Source organism: Peromyscus eremicus, chromosome 3 (assembly GCF_949786415.1).
Source record: "Peromyscus eremicus chromosome 3, PerEre_H2_v1, whole genome shotgun sequence".
NCBI classification, from domain to species: domain Eukaryota; kingdom Metazoa; phylum Chordata; class Mammalia; order Rodentia; family Cricetidae; genus Peromyscus; species Peromyscus eremicus.
The window spans coordinates 127295127-127312190 of record NC_081418.1 but is presented as its reverse complement, the minus strand read 5'-3'; the positions used below and the strand labels follow the sequence as shown (position 1 = coordinate 127312190).

Sequence of the window (17064 nt, the reverse complement as noted above, 5' to 3'; positions counted from 1 at the left end):
GAAAGAATGTCATTTCCTAGCAAGATTCATTCTGTCTGTACACCTGAACATTTGGTCTGTATGTTCATGTGTTTCTAGAATATCCGTTTGCCTAAAGACATCGTGTCTGTGCTGTTTGTAAGGGGATAAATCATAGAATTCGTGTTCCATATTAAGCACTCCCTTTCCCTATTATCCTATATGCTACTTCAGAATCAAATTTGTATAACAGTAGGTAGGTATAATAGTGCACACCTTTAATCCCAGCACTCTGCAGGCAAAAATAAGGAGATCTGTGAGTCTGAGGCCAGCCCAGTCTACACAGAGAGTCCCCAGTTAAAACTTGGTCTTGGCAAATGAAATTTGAATTAATCATGATTTTTTTAATAAGCTGAGATTTTTAATGGCTTATTTGTATATTAAAGCATCTTTATTTTTACTTCTGAAGTAATAAAGATATCTTTTTAAAATTTGTGGCGCACGCCTTTAATCCCAGTACTCGGGAGGCAGAGCCAGGCGGATCTCTGTGAGTTCGAGGCCAGCCTGGACTACCAAGTGAGTTCCAGGAAAGGCGCAAAGCTACACAGAGAAACTCTGTCTTAAAAAAAAAAAAAAAAAAAAAAAAGTCTTAAAAGGATATTAAAAATTTAACTATGTGTATATAACTACAGCCATTTATTCTCCCCTTCTTAGTCCCCTTCACTGTAAGTAATAGAGTGGTTGTTCTTTGAAGGTTTTGAAGACTACCAGAGCTAAGTTCGTAATAGGAGTGTGAGAACCTTGTCTCAGAAGTCTTATTTTCTTGAACAATTTACCAGACTTAGAGGAGATATGCTTTCTGTCCAGATTTCTTCCTGGTATAGTTTGAATAAGTTGTCTGTCTCCTTTGTTTGGGATTTGTGTTTGTGTTTTTTTTTTTAAAAAAAAGATTTATTTTTATCTTATATGTATGACTGTTTTGCCTAAATGTATGTATGTTCACTATATATGTGCCTGGTACCCACGGAGACTAGAAGGAGACATTGGATCCCCTGGAGCTAGAGATACAGATGGTTGTGAGACACCAGACATGGGTGTTGAGAGCTAAACTCAGGTCCTTTGTAAAAGCAGTATGCACTCCTAACTGCTGAGCCATCATCTCTCCAGCCCCTAGGGTAGCTTCTGATAAGTATTTCTCTAAGTATTTTTTGTTTCCTAGTTTTTTCATTCCTTGGCAAGAACGTTAGGTTATTTAGAAAGTACAAATTATATAAACAGCAACTATCTAATGTAGGTGTTGGGTACATAGTAAATATTCAGTAAATTTTAACTGTTATAATGACTAGTGAAAAATGCACAGAAGTTTATTTCCTAATTGGCACTTTAAAAAATTTCTAGCTATCTGTGTAAGAAGCAAAACCCAAATAGCAGTGCACCACTGAGGGGACCTGATGGCATGTCTACTTACATCAGTGTAATCATGAGACTTGAGGTTCCTGGAACATAGTTTAAGCTATTGCCAGATATTTGTAAGGACTTTTAGTCTGTATACTCCCCCCAACACACACACACACACACACACACACACACACACACACACACACACACACGCTTAGTTTAGGAGGGAAGTAGGTTCTTAGGTATAAAAGGAGTAAGTGTGAACAGAAGTATTGTACTCAGATACATCAGAGCTGAGAGTAGTGGGGCTAATAATGTGAAACTGGACATCGTGGTAAGGGGTCAGGGTCCAGAACCAATGAGAATGTGGCTTCTTGGATAAAAAATTGGTTGCCTGTAAGTAGGCAGTACCAAAATAAGCAAATATATTGAGGATAATAATGGGATCATAATAATTCCTTACTGTGATAAAAGGAGTTTCTAGTATAAAAAAGAAGGAAGGTACAGTGAAACTTGAAATAAGTTTTTTAAGTATTTAAAATTATCTCAATGATTTTAATATCTAAAACTTTTAATATTTTAAAATAATGGAATAAAATTATGAGTGTAGTTTAGGATGTAACTTGAAAGGATGTATTTATAAATAAATGGACCAGATATTACATATGTACCTCTCAAAAGGGCGGTCAAGTGTTGGTAAGCTTTTAAAAGAAACGTGGTTTATAAGGCAATGCTAAGAAGCTGAAGGAAGAACTGATTTCTAAATCTTTTTTTTTAAATCAAGTATTATAAGTATATACAACTTCTGACTAGGTCTGTTGTAGACAGAAATTCATTCAAGTGAATGGTAGAGGTTTTTAAAGAACAGATAAGAACTTAAATCTGTATGCTATCAGGTTATGCTTGATAAGGTTGGACCACAGTTCTAACTGTGGGCTGTGTGATAACCAAAGCAAAAGGTTACTTAAGGAACCTCAGCCTTGGATCCAAAGCTATCCTGGGCTTATACATAAATTTGTATATATGTGCATTTTGTTTCTGGAGCAAGAATGTGTTGTTGTTGTTGTTGTTGTTGTTGTTTTATTACTGTTACCTTTACAGTATATGAGCAAAAAAAATTGAACCATTGTATTCATTTAAAGGAAGGTGAAAAAATAGGGGACTTGAATTTGTTTTTAGAAATCTGTGGTCTCTATTAATGGTCATGTATTGCAGAATTAAATATAGAAGTTTAATCTTCAATTATTATGGGGAATCAACAGTTGATTGAATGCCTAGTATATGCCTTAAAGAAAAATTATTCTTATCTACTAATATATTTCATTCTCACAGCAGTGATTCAGAGTAAATATGATCCATTTGTACTGATGAAGAAACTCAAACTGGCCCAAGCTCACAAAACTAGCAGTAGCCCTTTAAGGCAGCAGTTGTTTCTGCTCCAGTTTGCGCCAACCAGTGCCTGCTCTGCTGTGGGCCTCTATAGGGTGCTGGTGAGATAATACCATAACTGAACCTTGCTCCCCACACTGAAAAAGAATGCAAAGGGATCGAGTATAGGGAGAAAAAAAAATAGGGCCAGTGAGATGACTCAGTGAGCAAAGGTGCTTGCCACCAAGCCTGACAGCCTGAGTTTGATTCCTGGAACCCATGTAGTAAAAAGAAGGAATAGCATCCCACAGATTATCCTCTGACCTACACACAGACACACACACACACACACACACACACACACACACACACACACACACACACACATGCCTGCACACATACACAGTAAATAAATATGAGAATTAAACTAGTGTGACTTCCTCTAATCCTAAAAACACTGGTAAGGTAATTATTTCTATGTTCTTATATTGGACTCACTTTTCAAGTCTCCCAACATCTCTATGGGAAAGTGCCTCTAATACAAGTGCACAAGTGAGGTAATATACAAATATAAAGGACTAGTCCACTACCAAGTCCACTAGCAGAATCAGAGTTTTAGACCAGGGTTTCTAATACTTCATGTTGCACAGGAGTCTACATATTTTCAAAAAAAAAAAAAATTAAGTCTACACATGTACTTCTCCAGGGTACTTCCTCCCAGCTGAAGCAGGGATGTGGGTGGAGGGTTAAAACCCTGAGGATGCAGAGTGTCTGGCAACGTTACCCTGGGGACTGTACACCACAGCTGTGGACATGCACATTTCCCATCGGCATTTGCTCTGAGCACAAGGGTTCTTGTAGAAACAGGTAGGCTGAAGAAGTCAGAGAAGCTGTCCGGTGGTCTTCTGACTATGCATTCAAAGGAGAGACTGCTAAGTGGGAAACGGACATGACGACGAGGTGCTTTGTAATCTCCTTGTACAAGCCCAAGAGAAGAGTGAGTTTCCAAACATGAATTCATGTAGAAAGCTGTAAGCACATGCTCTTCTGTTGTTTGTCTGGGTTCTGTGTTCTTGAGTCAGGGAATCTCCTCCTAGATTGCAGTTGCTCCCTCAGGGACACCGGAATCTTGAAAGTAGTTCATTGTCATTCAGCACATAACAATGTACTATTTTCTGAGATATTATATTCTCTTGGTTGTATCATAATGATAAAGTTGTTTCACTTCTGAAATGTGAATTTTACTTTCTATAGAGTAATAATAAAGATTCTTGATGTACTCTAAAAATGAAAAAAATATAATCATTAAAAATACAGATGGGTTTTAGACAATGAAAGTCTTAGTTTTTTTATTCCTTTTTCTTCTGTCGTCTGTTACCTTGAGCACATTTCTTGTCCACAAAGCTTTATGTTTGATTTGAGGATCTAAGTAATAGTCATGACCTATGTGTGTTAGAAGGATTATGTTCACTGTATATAAAACACACAGAATAGAACTCAGGGACTAATATGGAACTACACCCCCAACTCATTTAAAATTATATATGTAGTATATACTAGGGTGTGTTATGATTGCAAAGATATACACATGCACACTTCTTACTTTTTATAGAAAATTGTGAATGTATTTTTCAACTTAAAAATACTTGATGTTCTGAAAACTCTGTGATAAGCCATCCTTCTTGTCACTGGTCCCCAGGTGCTTCCTTGAATTACTAGCAAAGCTGTTAGACCTCTGAAACCCTTCTTGGTACCTACAGGGTGAGGCTGTAGGGCCATGTGTCTTATAGCAATTAACCATCCATTTTGCACCTAATATGGTGCATGGAATAGTGTTAGTGAAAATGAATCTGCATATGTAAAAACTTAGATTTGTTTAGGTTTTTTTGTTTGTTTTTGTTTTTGTTTTGTTTTTTTGAGACAGGGTTTCTCTGTGTATCTTTGCGCCTTTCTTGGAACTCACTCTGTCGCCCAGGCAGGTGGATCTCTGTGAGTTTGAGGCCAGCCTGGTCTGCAGAATGAGTTCCAGGACAGCCAGGGCTGCCTCTGCCTCCTGAGTGCTGGAATTAAAGGCATGTGCCACCACCACCTGGCTTAGGTTGGTTTTTGAGATGAATCTCTTATAGCTCAGACAGGCCTCAAACTCTATGTGTAGATGGAATTGACCTTGATTTCATTTTCATTTTGTCTGTGTGTCCTGAGTGCTGGAATTACAGATTTGTGCTTCCAGACCAGAAAACTTGCATAATTTCTTTTAAAGTTGTTTTAAAATCTTATTCTTTGTTGTCCTTGAAGCTCAAGAAGCCTTTCACTATGGACAGCTTCATTAAGTACATTATGGCTGTGTCTGCTCTTTTGAAAACAAATGCAACTTGGCAAATGAAACTAGCAAAATGCAAAGAAAGGCTTTGATTTTATATGACAGAGAAGATGTTTTTAACTCAAATTAAAAGATAGATAACAAGGAAGATGTGCATGTGTGAGTGCAGGAGCAAAAGCAGGGCAGAGGAGGGTGTTGGATTGACGATGCCTGCAGTAGGATCCTGCCTTGTGTTCATAAACTGTATGTGTTCTACAAGTGTAGCTTCAGCCACTGCAGACCAGAAATAGTCAAGGGGGAAAAAAACCGTAAGAAATATATGCAGGCATTTTTTATTATTCCCTAAGCAATACAGTGTAACAGTTGCTTACATAGAAAATTGTGTTATATCAGATGGGAGAATGTGTGTGGGTGTTATAGAATATTATTTTAATGAGGCAAAGATGTGTTACATTTGTTTATGCTGCAGAATATTACTTTAACTATGTGAAGGTGTGTTACATTTGTTTGTGCTGTATTTGTTTAATTCTGTAAAGATGTGTTGGCATTTGTTTCACTTTGCCTGCCTAAGGCACCTGATTGGTTTAATAATCTCTGTGAGTTCGAGGCCAGCCTGGACTACCAAGTGAGTTCCAGGAAAGGCGCAAAGCTACACAGAGAAACCCTGTCTCGAAAAACCAAAAAAAAAAAAAAAGAAAAAAAAAAAAGCTGAATGGCCAATAGATAGACAGGAGAGGAGTAGCTGGGGCTAGTAGGCAGAGAGAATAAGTAGGAGGAGAAATCTAAGCTCCGGAGAAGAAGAAAACAAAGGAGAAAGAGGAGACATGCAGCTGCCAGCCAGTAGTACATACAGAAAGAAAGGTTAAAAAAAAGGGGGGGGGGGGCCTGAGACAAAATGGGGATGAAGAGAAACAGGTTAAGCTGTAAGAGCTAGCAAGAAATGAGCATAAGATAAGGCTGAACATTCATAAATAATAAGAGGTCTCTGTGTCATGATTGTGGAGCTGATTGGTGGCCCAAAAGAAAAAGCCTGCTTATATGTGGGTTCTGGGAAAATCCTACCCTGTGTCCATGTGTGCACATGTTCATGTAGGTGTACAAGTGAACATACTTGTGAGCGTGCACATACAAGGCTGGCCAGAGGTCAGCCTTGAGTGTTGTTTCTCAGAAATTGTCTCCCTTGGTTGTTTGGGTGTGTGCATGTTGGAATTCTTTTATTTTATTACATTCATTTACTCTTAAGTATGTTTGCATGCATGTGCATCGTATGCATGCCATGGCATACATGTGGAATTCAGAGGACAACTTACAGGATTCAGTTCTTGCATAACACCATGTGGTTCTGGGGAGTGTATTCAGGTCATCAGGCTTGGTGGCAAACACCTTTACCCACTGAGCCATCTCACTAGTTTCACCTTGATTTTTGAGACAGACCCTCTTTTGGGGATCTGAGACCTCACTAAATAGTCTCTGCTGGCGGCTGGCCATTGAGCCCTAGGGATCCATCTGTTTCTACCTCTCCAGTGCTGGTATTACAGATGCATGCCACCACACCTGGCTTTTTATGTGGACACTGGGAAATATACTCAGGCCCTCATGCCTGTATGACAGCTCTTAATTAATTGAGCTATCTTTCCCTGCTTTCTACACTTATATAAGGGACTTAAACATTTGCAGATTTTGAAGTCCACGGAGGATGAATACTAACACAGATCTCCTTGGATACTAAAGAATGACTCTATTCAATGTAGTGGTGATAACAGCAGCTGATAGTACATGTGTCTCAGTTCTGCAAGGAATACAAGATCCCTGTTTGATAATAAAGAAACCAGTGATCAATAGTTCTGAAAGTCATACTGTCAGTGGCAATAGAAATCCAGTACTAATCCAGTTCTGCTTGATCTCTTTATTGCCACCATGACTGTAGCTGGAAAGATACTAGATTCTGGGAGAAATGGGATAAGAGGTTAAGATTGTTAGATATGTAAGAGCTTAAGATACCATTCTAGAAGGGTGATGAATTCTAAGGTTCATGATTTCAGAGGTGAGGTGGAACAGTGTCCTGTGTTCACAGGGTCAAAGGTGCATCCCGTGTGATTAATCTGTAAGGCCCGGAAGAGCTGTGCTTGGAAGCACAGTCACATAGAGCTTGTCCAAGTGTGCACTAGAAACTGTATTTCTGTTAAAAAGTCAAAGGAAAGACAGGATCAATGAGACGATGCAGTCACAGTGGGGAGAAGAGGTAAGTACTGGAAGCCAAGGAGTTAACAGACTTGACTTTATATGAAGAGGTCATTTCTTAGAGTTCTCATAGTCATACTCTTGTTTAAATTGAACATATACATTTTTTTTAGGATTTATTTATTTTTATGTGCGTTGGTGTTTAGCTTGCATGTATGTCTGTGTGAGGGTGCCAGATCCCCTGGAACTGGAGTCACAGACAGTTGTGAGCTGCCATGTGGGTGCTGGGAATTGAAACCAGGTCCTCTGGAAGAACAGTCAATGCTCTTAACTGCAGAGCTATCTCACCAGCCCTGCACATATATTTTTGTTATGTAGTAAATTTCATCCTGTACTAAAAATGAGTATCTTTAAATATATCAGGGTTATTTTAAAATTTGTTTGTCTTATTTCCTTATCCTGATAGGATGTAAAGTCATTTTAATAGACATCAGTAACATCTCACATATGCAGAATCTTGGATAAGTGCTTAAAACTGTAGGCCAGTTTAAAACATGAAGGCACAGGGAGATTCCATGAACCAGGGTGCGACAAATTTGTCCCTGCTATTTCCTGGTAACACCATCACTTTCTGTGTCTTTACAAAATGCTAACTCTTCTAGCTCCTACAGAAAGGCTCTTTTTCTTTTTCCCTAGTCATTGTTCAGAAGTTGCTTAATCTTGAGTTTTCTGTTGCTTCCAGCTATTCCTTTAGAGATTGTTTGTTTGTTTTTTTACCTACTTCACCAGAAGTTGGTTGCAAGAATAGTGTTTCATGTTGTGTTCTGTGGGACAGGAATAGGTGCCATATATAGACTCTTGTCACTTTTTGTTTGATTTGAGTAGTTGCTGTCTATCATGGTGGAGAAGTACAGCAGTGAGCGACTGGCTTCATGGCAATACAAGTGTTTGGCAACTGCTTGCTCACATCTCAGCTGACCAAGAAGCTAAGACAAACTTGATAGTCATGTTCATGAAGACCTTTCTCAGCTCTCCTGTGTTAATTCCCTAAGCATCTTTTCAGTACTTTGTAATGAAGCTCTGATCTTTGAGCACCTTACACTTTTTTTGAAGTCACTTTAGCCTGAAAGTAAATTTTTTTCAGTATTCATGCTTTTATTATTTTGTTTTGGTGTTAGGAATCTAACCTTGGGCCTCATACTAGGCAAATGCTCTAATACTGAGCCCAACATTCTTTATTTTTATTTAACACATAATTTAAATACTCATGGAGTACTTGGGATAAACTTTGTTAATGATCACTGTACACTGCTTCTTCCAATAGCTAAGTTGAGAGCTCCTGGGAGCTGGCAAACATTTTCTGGGAATATAAGCTGAACAGCCATACACAAAAAGAGCTCTTAAAGGAAGACCAGACCCACTTTTATTCCTTCATCTGTTCTGTGCTGTTTTCTCTTTTGACACCAAGTACAAAGGTCAAGCTTTGTCACTGTGCTACATCCATTGCTGCTGCCTTAAAGTTATCAGGTGATGGGACTGCTGCTCGTTGATGCAGTTTAGCCATTGGAGAGGCTAGCAAGTTGGCTGGCACAAGGAAGCCCAGGACTTTGAACTCTGCTTCTGATCAACTTCCAGTTTCTACATGGAACCCTCTGTGAATGGTCTAAGAGGAGATCTGAGATAGAGGAGTGGAGTAGGAAAGGTAACTGGTACATATTGAGTCCATTCTCATGTGAGACATTTGATCGCATGAAGACTTTCGGAAGGAAGTCTTAGAGATCACAGAGACCTGACTTCACTTTTACTCTACTCAGCTTCCCAGGACTGAAATCTTTTTTAAAAGGACATTTGAGCTAAGAAGCATTAGTGGAGAGAAAGCAAATAACTCCTCATTTTGCATATGTACATTTGCATGTAAATTACAGGGACGAGTAATCGAATTTTTAATCTAGGTCGCCCTCCTGTTTAAGTAGTGTTTAAGGTCAAGAGATCTGAAATTGCAGAATAGTTTTCGAAATGTTTCTTCCTTTGAACACCTCATTAACATAGCAATGGACCTGTGTAGTGGTATTTGCTCTGCCCTTGGGCTATACTGTCCGAAGGAGGCAGTGCTTCTTGCTGGGAGAGGGGTCATGAGGTCCCTTCTCCCTGCTTCCTGCCTGCTTGTGTGATCAAACTGCCAGGTGGATTCCCTCCCGGTCAGAACAGAGGACAACTTCAGCTGTCTACTCGATTCTATATTCATGAGTGTATTTCCTCAATTTAGATGCTAATAAATTCCCTAATACTCCTTATGCAGACTCCTGTGGACTTCTCACTTTAGACCTGTTCGGTGTAAAGAGAAATTAAAATGTAGGGGAGGATTCTTTAGCTGTTACTACATAGTCCATTGCTATTGCCCCCTATGAGTTCAACCTTGTGATGACCATCTTGTGTTAAAAACCCAGATTAAACTGGACAGTGGTGGCGCATGCCTTTGATCCAGCACTCTGTATCTGTGAGTTAGAGACCAGTCTGGTCTACAGAGTGAGTTCCAGTATGGCCAGGGCTGTTACACAAAGAAACCCTGTCTCAGAAAAACAAAACCAAACTAACAAAAACCAGATTAAACTTTTGACATTTGAAACCTTATGCAAAGAGGCTTATGGGCTGTTTGTCGCTTAGACTCTTTCCCAGTATCAAGTAAGATTATGAAAAAGCCACAGGCCTTGGCTGGTTCCTTTATTGAATATAGGAATAAGAATCATCTATAAAGAATGCCTTTCTACCTTTTATAAAACCATTGTTAAAAATTTCTTACACACTCATCTACTACACGTTTCTTCATTAAGTTGTTGGTGAATTCTGTAGCACTTTTTTTAACAGCTAATGAAAAATTATAGTAAAAACTGGTGGTACCAGAAAAAATCCAGAGTGTTCAATTGTAGTGACCTTAGTTTATATCAATCTATAGTTCAGTTATCTTTCTTCCAATTCTCCATTACCTTTTTTTTTTTTTTTTTGTTTTGTTTGTTTTTTTGTTTTTCGAGACAGGGTTTCTCTGTGTAGCTTTGCACCTGTCCTGGAACTCACTTGGTAGCCCAGGCTGGCCTCGAACTCACAGAGATCCTCCTGGCTCTGCCTCCCGAGTGCTGGGATTAAAGGCGTGCGCCACCACCGCCCGGCTCTCCATTACCTTTTATTCTTGAATACTATTTCTTATTGAAGTTTTTAAGTGCATATAAATTTGTTTTTGTTTTGTTTGAAAAAAAGAGTCCACATAGCCCAGGCTGACCTTATCTGTGGAGTGATTGTCTTAATTAGGGTTTTATTGCTGTGGATAGATGCCATGACCACAGCAACTCTTATAAAGGAAAACATTTAATTGGGGCTGGCTTACGGGTGCAGAGTTTTAATCCATTATCATCATAGCAGGAAGCATGGTGGCTTTTCAGGCAGACCTGGTGCTGCAAAGGTAACTGAAAGTTCTACATCTGGATCTAAAGGCAGCAGGAAGAGAGAGTGACACTGGGCCTGGCTTTGTAAATTACTCTAAAATCTCTTTTGGAAATAAAGTAGGATATGAATTAATAACTTGCCAGTTATTACAACAGAATTACATAATAATATGTAACAAAATTACATGATAATATGCAAAAACCAACTCCGGGCCTCAGGATTTCTAGTCATGAAGTGCATGAGCAGATATGTACTGTAGCTGGAGTTTTCCTGCCTGGCCCACAGTCAGGACAAATCTCTCTCACCGCCCGCCAGTCCCACAGCCGCTCAGACCCAACCAAGTAAACAAAGAGACTTACATTGCTTACAAACTGTATGACTGTGGTAGGCTTCTTGCTAACTGTTCTTATATCTTAAATTAACCCATTTCTATAAATCTATATCTTGCCACATGGCTCGTGGCTTACCGGCATCTTCACATGCTGCTTGTCGTGGCGGTGGCTGGCAGTCTTTCTCCCACTCAGCCTTCCACTTCCTAGAATTCTCCTCTCTCCTTGTCCTGCCTATACTTCCTGCCTGGCCACTGGCCAATCAGTGTTTTATTTATACAGAACGATATCCACAGCACTTCCCCTTTTCTTTTTTTTCTTTTTTTTTTTTTTTTCAAAAAGGAAGGTTTTAACCTTAACATAGTAAAATTACATATAATTTGGGAATTTGGGCGTAGCTTCTCTTACTACTTCCTGCTGGAGGGGGGCGCTATATCTTATGGGGACACAAAGAAAATTTTAGGATTATGGAGTAGTCCATGAGGCTGTATTGTTTGAGCCAGTTGCCTTCAAACCATTCTGGATATTGGATCATCTGGGCCATGGTGTCATTGGAGACCTTTCAGGGGGTCTTGGCTGGTCAAACCTGATGTATCTTAATCTGGAACAAATCCATAGCCTCTGGCTTTCTGTGGAAACAAAAGCAGAGCCTCCTTTCCAAAGCAACATATCCTTACATCCAAATTTTGAAGTCAGGGTACCTTTAAAATATACATTTTGGCATAACTCAACAGCTTTTGCAATCAAATGTTTTTCTTCAGTTACAAATATCAAAGAGAACATAATCCAGATTCTCTGTGTGGTAGCCATCTTTACATGGCTTATTTTTTTATATTACCTTGAGCCTATTGCTTTAAACCGCAGCATTCTAAGACTGAAAGGGCGCTGTGGCTGCTGGCTCCGCCCACTTCAGCTTCCCAACATGGTGGTGGTACGTTTACCACCAGCTCTGGGAGCCATCATGGGTCTGTGCTTTTATCCAAGCAGCATATAGCCCAGAAAATCCTTTTTTTTTTTTTTTTTAAATACTAGCAAAGGCTAAATCTACCACACAGCAGCAGCGTAATGTGCCACTTATTGATGCCTCATTCCCGCCATACTGCAGTTCAAGCGCAAATGCCAGGAACCCGCCAGTAGCTCAAACCCGCATTTTGCGGCATCTAGCTGCCCGAATGAGACATGAAGCAGGAACCTGTTTTTGGCTCTGTTTAGAATTGCTTATTAAATATTCTCACGTTTAAGGTGGAAACTCGAGCCGTTGGGCATCATTGTACTTTTTGAAACATAGCTTTAGAATTAAGGAACCAACTATGAAGGCCAAAACTACTAGCTCTGAAGAAAGGAATTCAGTCCTGCAGCTTACAGGTTTTCTTTCCTGCCCTGAGGGGTGTGGGTCATATACCAATTGGTTCTAAGATTTTGAAACAGTGGGCTATTGTTAAGCAGTCACTGAGTCCACATATCCCATATGGAAGTTTTTAGTCTATGTTTATTGAAACTGTAATTTCTCTTTGGTTGTCATTGTTGTTTGGTTTTTGGAGACAAAGTTTTGCTGTGAAGCCCAAGCTGGCCTCAGACTCTCAAGTGCTAGGATTGAAAGTATATACCATCATGACCACCTCCAGGGTGTTTTGGTTTTGGGGGTTTTTTGTTGTTGTTTTGTTGTGTGTGTGTGTGTGTGTATGTGTGTGTGTGTGCGCGCGCACACGCGCGTGTGCAAGCATTTGGTTTTACTTTCATTTTTAGTGGTACTCAGCTCTTGTGTATTTGGAGATACTTTGAACTGAGTAATTTATAAACAACAAGAATTTTACTTCCCTCCACTTTTGGAGTCCAAGATCGAGGTACCAGCAGATCAAGGTACCAGCAGATTTAATTTTTGTTAAGGGCCTGTTCTCATTTGGATGGTGCTTTCTTGTTGTATCCTCATGTGGTAGAAGAGTCAAGAGAGTTTTAGGAAGTCTTTCATAAGGGCACTAAATCTGTTTCTGAAGATGGTTAAGTAATAACTTGCCAGAGGTGCAATACTAAAACATAGGTGTTAGAGTCTAAGATGGGGTGGAGGGAGTCACCAGCATTTGAACTGTGGGCGCAGAGCACCACAGGTTTAACAGTGTATGTGTATACACTTGGCTAAGGCAGTGTCAGAATATTGGGGTTGTTGTGCTTTTGCTCTGCTAGGAAATTAAAATCAGGGCCCTGCACATGTCAGAAAGGTGCTGAGCCACTGAGCCATACCATTGGGCGCTAGCACATAACTGGTGGGTAAGCTCTGTAAGTTTTCCTTTCTGCTTTTGTACTATAAATATTTTAAAGGCAAAAAAAAATAAAGAGAATAACATAATGAACACCTAAAAACAATGGCCAAGCTTGTTGCTGTATTTGCTTGAGATAGAGTTGATTTTTATGTGCCACTCCTCGATCTGTTCCACTTTTTTAGAGGCAGTTTCTAGTCTGAGTTCGGAGTTTTTTCATCAACAGACATTTATGCATTATTGGAGCCCATCTGAACTACCAACTTGGTTGAATTGAGAAGCACCAGGAGATTAGTAAAGTACACCTCTAGGCGTGTCTGGAAGTGTTGCTAAGAGGATTGAAGAAGTCAGGGTGTCACACCCTGAGTGTGGGCAGCACCACCCCTCAGCTTGAGACCTGGGTGGAGTAAAAGGGAAGGAGGAAGAAGCTCTCCCACAGGCATTCCCTCTTCTTCACACCCTCCAGGCCAGAAGCTCTGCCTTCACCCCAGCATGATGACATTTCTGACTTAAGTTGCTTTGCCTGGGTGTTTTGTCACAGCAATGTAAAACTAACACAATTGCATGCACACACCATGTGCTGTTTAACAAGGATATATCCTAGAAATGGGAGTGTGTGCACCTGCATGTCACCAGCCTAGGTGGTTTAGCTGGGGCATATGATGTGACTTATTGCCCCTCGGCTGTCCTGCCCTCCATAGGTGACTGAGCTGAATACAGTTATAACACAATGGTGTAAACATAGAAGACACTATTAAATACCAGATAAAAGGTTTGGTTTGGTTTGGTTTTTAGTGTTTTGATATCATGCCTGTACTGGACATTCACATGAAGAAGCTGGCAGGGCTGACTAGAAGTAGCTCTAGGTGAGTCAGGGAATGAAGAGCGTTGACTAGTCTTTAAGGACCAGAAATTTCTGTAAGGCCCTGTTCTTTTAGGATGCATGAAATTTTTTCTTCAGTAATAATCTAACCTTAGCTTATTGTGAGTAATTTTACTTTGTAGACTTTTTAAATTTTTTTATTGTTTGGTAATGACACTTAAAACACACATACAAGCTGGATGTGGTGTCCCACTGCCTTTAATCCCAGCACTTGGGAGGAAGGGGCAGGAGGATCTCTGTGCAGCCTAGGTTACATAGTGAGCTCCAGGATAGCGAGTAGTATAGAGACCCTGTTGTTGTTGTTGTTTTTTTTTTTTAAAGCATTTTACAGGTGATTGAAAAATATTTTCTTTATGTGCTAAGTCTGTAAGCTTTTTTCCTATGCTGCTGTTGTGGTGGTGGGATGGTTTTGTTGTTGTTTTGATTTTGTATTTGATTTGTATTTTTAAAAACATTGTGTATTTTGTTAAAAACTAAAGATAGAGAAGGCTGGACCAGATAGTTCACCAAGTAAAGATTACCAAGCATAGCAACCTGAATTCAAGGTGGAAGAAGAAATCAGCTAGTTGTATTCTAACCTCCACAGGCGTGCCATGGTATTGGGCCCTCCAACCCCCAGTAAATAAGTAAATATAAAAAAAATTTCTTTAATCATAAGACACGAGCACATTCTACCAGGGTCAGGGTTGTGAACATCTACTAACTCCACATCCTGTCCCACTAGAAGTGAAGCAAAGGTGAGCTACACATTAGTGGAGCTGCTGTTACCTCCTATGGCAACAGTGCCTTTTGGACTCCCTCCTGAAGGGCCTGCCTGAGGTATATTTACCATTAATTTAAAAACATGAAGCTAAATGTACAGAACTAGATATATTGTCAGCACACGAACCACAGCACACGGCTTACCAAGTGCTCTGTGCCTCATTACATTGTGTGTGTCTTTTGTTTATTTGGTTGGTTGTTGCTGTTGTTTTGTTTGGTTTTGAGACAGATTCTCACTATGTTGCTCTGGCTGGCCTACCACTTACTATGTAGACCAAACTGGTATAGAATTCAGAGATCTCCTTGCCTTTACCTTCACCTCCTAAGTCCTGGAATTAAAGGTATGCATCACAATGCCCAAAATTTTTGTTTTTGCACTGTTGAGGGCCTTAGGTTTACTAGGTAAGTAATATACTACTAAGCCACATCTCTGATTCTTGTTTTTTCAACGCAGAATCTCTAACCTGCCATTAAAGCAACTATTTGAAAACTCTGAAAGATATGCTGTAAAGGTAATTCTTTTTCCAGAAATGGTGCTTCAGAACCCAAACTAGGCTAGCAAGCACATGGGGCAGGAGGTTCACTTGGTTTATTCTAATGCAGGTGGGGACTGTCTTTTTCCTGTTGGCTGAGGTCTGACCTCACAGTATTGACATTGGTTAGTTTTTAAAGAACTGATGAAAGAAAGAAGGAAGGAAGAGGGTAAACTGCTCTAGACCATCCAGTTCCTAGAAGTGGGGAATGTGAACAAAAGCTTTACCAGGTGGGAAAAATGGAAAGATGGTATGGGGGGTAGGCTTGATACCTCATGCCCTTAATCCCTTTAATCCCAGCGTTAGGGAAGCAGAGACATGCAGATCTCTATGAGTTGGAAGATAGTCAGGGCTTCTTAGTGAGACTGTCTCAAAAATTTAAAAAAAAAAAAAAGATTTGCATAAAAGTTTTACAAGTGGACAGGCTACTTTTCATGGGGGAGAGGGGTGTTATTTCTTACAGTATCATCACCGAATTTATCACCTCACCCATCCCCAAGCTTAAATTCACAGACCAGAAGTGGGTGTCACTGTGAGTAGATAGAATGCTAAGAGAAGCCCTGGGTTCTAGCTGAAGGAAGAAGAAAGATCATTATAATACTCAGAAGAAGCACAGAAAGGCCTTGTTTCTCTTTTTTCTCTTTTCTCTCTTATGCTGAGAAACTCACATAATTCTTTAGTAACAATAGATTGAAGTCTAGCAGGAACCTGAAACTCTGAGGGTAGAAACCATCTCTGATCAGTGGAAAGGAATATTCCTTTCAGCTGCTTGTCTCCAAATACAGTCACTGTCTAGAAATTACATGGCTGAGAGAAGAGGGCATGAGTTCCCAGCCTTCTGACTAGATAAGGAGGACCCCCCAACTGTCCAGAAAATACTAAGGTGATTAGATTGGCGGGAGACTTAGGAAGTAAACTCCAGTTGTTTCACTAACCATTCCACTTGCCTGTGTGTCCATATGCTGTGCATGTACAATCTGGCCCCAAACAGGCTTTGAGAAACAAAGTGCAGCTTAGACTCTGGCTGGGTCCCAGACTGTTGATTGGGCTTGGTGCACATGTGGAGCAGATCTGCTTAGCATTGCAAAGACTTTGACATTTAGCTCATATTGGAGCACAGTCTACAGGAGGCTGGCCAGAGACTGAGTACAACTAGGTTGGCCCCACTGATAACAGTGTTATTCTTTATATGCACTTAGCATTACCTAGATTTTTACAACAGAGTCAAAATATCTAGGATACAATAAAAAGTGATCGTACACTTGAAAAAGTAATAAAATTATCAGTTCACATGGTGAGAGGAGTCCAAAATTTTAACATTGATATTAGCATTACCCAGAGGAACTTAGAACATCAAATGTCTTTACATCACCAGACCTGCAGAAGTAGGAAGGAAAACTGGCAGCACTAAAAAGGTCAGTCAATCCACAGTTAGAGATGATAGCACTCCTCTCTCCATGATTCATAGAACCCAGTAGTCAGGAAGTAAGCAAAGATCCAGCAGAGCTGAGCATCTGTTCTGAACCAGACTCTAGAACATGCGAAGCAACAGAATACATATTACTCTGAATGTCTGTAAAACATGCATCAAGATGTGGGCCCTGTCATGGGTCATCAAACTAGAAGCATAAAAAGTGAT

General features: G+C 39.9%; 1 protein-coding gene across 2 annotated transcripts in view; it reads left to right on the top strand.

Annotated features, from left to right (window-relative positions):
- Nucleotides 1-17064, top strand: part of Tmcc1 (transmembrane and coiled-coil domain family 1) — a 120211-nt gene that overhangs the window by 45901 nt on the left and 57246 nt on the right. The gene's annotated exons all lie outside the window — the stretch shown is intronic.